Source organism: Macrobrachium rosenbergii, chromosome 55 (genome assembly GCF_040412425.1).
Source record: "Macrobrachium rosenbergii isolate ZJJX-2024 chromosome 55, ASM4041242v1, whole genome shotgun sequence".
In the NCBI taxonomy this organism is placed as follows: domain Eukaryota; kingdom Metazoa; phylum Arthropoda; class Malacostraca; order Decapoda; family Palaemonidae; genus Macrobrachium; species Macrobrachium rosenbergii.
This window is the reverse complement of record NC_089795.1, coordinates 62,928,585-62,931,984: the sequence shown is the minus strand read 5'-3', so window position 1 is coordinate 62,931,984 and position 3,400 is coordinate 62,928,585. Positions and strand designations below refer to the sequence as shown.

The 3,400-nt window shown below is 39.5% G+C and overlaps 1 protein-coding gene across 3 annotated transcripts in view; it reads right to left on the bottom strand.

The window, feature by feature from the left end:
- Window positions 1–2,832, bottom strand: part of LOC136835339 (ileal sodium/bile acid cotransporter-like) — a 105,441-nt gene extending 102,609 nt beyond the window's left edge. For 2 of the 3 annotated variants that reach the window (XM_067098706.1, XM_067098710.1), the window contains exon 1: window positions 2,533–2,704. The gene's annotated coding sequence lies outside the window, so the exon portion shown is untranslated. Of the gene's footprint in view, window positions 1–2,532 lie in introns of all 3 variants that reach the window. The other variant, XM_067098708.1, reaches the window with a different exon arrangement.
- Between the last annotated feature and the right edge of the window lie 568 nt (window positions 2,833–3,400).

The following is a 3,400-nucleotide window of genomic DNA, read 5'->3' as shown; positions in this document are numbered from 1 at the left end:
TAATCCCATATCGGTAATTCTATAGATTAGCTCCGCGCGCCTGTTTTTACCTTTTCAACTGTTTTCTACACTTTAGGGGTTCTGATACTGGCGGTGCATCTGTTTGTTGTCGGCCAAATGGAATGTCCCTTCGCCGTGTTTAGTACTGGCCCGGGGAGGGTTGGGTACCCATACGTTAACAAGTTATTGCATTTGCCGGACGGGATATGAACAGTTCGAAACAGACGTACCCGTGCTATGTCTTGTGAAGATCGCGTATGGAAACCCCTTGTTGGATGGACTTCGGGGGTTAATTACAGGTTAATTAGACTCGAGCGCCAAAAATGAAAGGTAAATTCATAATTAGCAACCAAAATACTGTAGAAAAAGTCAAGTTATTGTGCCGTCGGCGACGCGGAGCTACCCTATAGTTCTACCCCCATAGAGCAAAAGCCCATCCTACTGCAGTATACATCCCAAGAACACTTACTTCATTCATGTGCTCCGGCGAAGAACGGACATCAACTTGACTAATCATCAAACATACCAAATTGCAGCCCCCAAGCTTCAGTAATTATTTTATTAAAGGTTAAAGTTAGCCATAATCGTGCTTCTAGCAACGAAATAGGATAGGCCACCAACGGGCCGTGGATAAAGTTTCATGGGCCGCGGCTCATACAGCATTATACCGAGACCACCGAAAGATAGATCTATTTTCGGTAACCTTGATTATACGCTGTAGCGGCTGTACAGAAAACTCGATTGCGCCGAAGAAACCTCGGAGCATTTTTTTACCTTTTTTTTTCGGAGCGAATGCAGAGTACGGAGACTGGGGTAGGCGTGAGAGATCCTAACCTTTATCAGAATCTCAACCACTTACTTTTAGTGTAATAGCAGTTTGTGGGCTAAAGGCTAAAATTTAATATAAGGCCCCTAAGGCCCACTCGCAAGAATTGCTGTGCTTGGTACCGGCCCCACGGGTATGAACGTTGAGACAAAGACACTAAATATCTCGGTAAAATAGTACATTTACGATAGATTTCAACATGGTTTTTCATAAGCACACTGGAGGGACTTGCAAACAATGCATAAATCTCCAACACTGAGAACTGGGCATCAAAGTAGAATAAGTGCTGCATATGTATCCAAGAGCAAACTTTGATATTAGTACACTGGATACCACCAGGTCATTCATTAAGGGCAAAATCATTTACAACAATAAGACTTGTTAATGATTTGAATGCCATGCAATAAGCTTTACCATTTACTATCAACTGGCAAACACAGCACCACTAGAAAAACTACCGTCATGGATAGCGTCACCATAGTATACACATTCACCACGAACGAGCACACAATCCCTCACTCGAAAAAAAAAGGCACAAATAGGTCGGTCCCTCTCCGCACACATATCACAAACAAGTCAATAGCAGTCAACGACTAATACCGGCAATCGTAACAGTTGTATCTTACGATTATCCTGCATTTACCAAATTCCTTCTCAACTTACAGTCGTTGACTTGTTTTCAATCCAGTTGTGATACTGCACATGATCATCTTCCGATATGTGTTTATGACATTTTACTGTTCAGTGGATGCACCCTAACAACAACTGTCATAAACCTAAGCCAATATTTCCCAACCTTTCACAGCATGCAACCCACCGAGGTATTCTACAGAACAACAATGGCATAAGGATATTATGTCAGAAATTGAAACCATCACTTTAACCTCGACATCGTAATTTGGTTCACTCGTCGAGGAATGGGTTACCTTTCAATAAAATAACGAGCTTTACCGAAACTTACATTCAGTCTTAAGTAATTCACATATCAGTCCATGTATAAATATGCCCTGCAATCTATGAAATGAATGTAAACTATTTTCCAATTACTGTGAAAATAGTTTTGGGACTAGCATATCACACCACGCAAACTAAATCATTTGTAATCAACGCTGGGCACAAACAAACAAACACACAAACAAAGACAAGCAAATCATATACAACACATGCAAAATATACAATATATATACACATATATACTATATGTATATAATTATATATATATAATGTACGTACATCGTCCTATTAACATTGGCTTCACAAATCACAGGGAAAATTAAAGTGATCTTTACCCTGTTTACGCCAATTACTAGGACTATTCAAGTCCGGACACTTTGATAACTTTAATAAATGGGCTCTAATACCAATAAACGTTTCGGTGTCTACTAAAAGCGGACATTAACACAAAGCAACATTATCACCCTTGTTATGAAAGGAGCTATTAGACTCACTGGTAGGGTAGTTCTGAAAAGGTTACAGAAAAGCAGCGCGCGTTGAAGCGATGTTTACATTCGTGACGTTACCGAAACAGCAAGGCAATAACGTCAAAAGCATTTTTTTCCGTGTTCATAAATAAAAAACAAGTATTACGAAATAAAATGACAAGAAATTGACGTCAAGCTAAAACCGATGTCATGCCAGTCGCTTGGTGGAAAATATTCTTAAGAAATTAATTGTACTATTCTTGCACGAAATATCAGTTGATTTACCTTGTAACTGCCGCTGATTCACACTCATGTGGTTTAACTGATTTGGGAACGCAAATAATCCATATTTCAACAGTCTAATGAGAGAGTAGCATTCAAACTGCACAGACTGAATGAAACGCGCAGCAGCTTAACTGGTCACCCAACTTTACGCGAACACACTCGGTGACTGACTGATGTGACTGGCAGAGTCGACTGGCCGACGGTCTGGCTCAACTGGCTCAGTGGCCTCCCTCGGGTCGACCATACAAAGACTACGACTCTACAAGTTAGATGCGGCCTGAGCCAATCCGTTGACTTGGACAAGAGCTCTCATAACTCTTGGCATAGAGCTCAAATTACGTTCGCAAGTCTGGCCTGGAATAATGGGCGTTTCACTGCTCTTTCCAAATGTTTTATTTCATGACATGCTTCAGTGACAGTGTAGGAGCGGCAGATGATGGAAAGGCTATAACTGTTACAACGCAAATTCATCTCGGCCGCCTATTAGGCTAATTCACACCGGAGAAGCTCATACAACATTAATGCCATTTCTATTAATTCATATAACTAGCTGTTTGACTGAGATCAGAACTTGTTTCTACTGACATTTTCGTAATTATTTTGCATCCGGTAATTGTAGCCAACTCCCGTAAGATGTGTAATCATAAAGCACTTGAAAAATTCCTTAAAACTTTTGACCACAGTCATTTAAACAAAACTTTGCATGCTATCTGCAGCGTGGACACCTACAAACGTTTTATATATATATATATATATATATATATATATATATATATATATATATATATATATATATATATATATATATATATATATATATATATAGATCGTACAAGCCATCAGGATAAAAATATGGCAAGGGTACCAC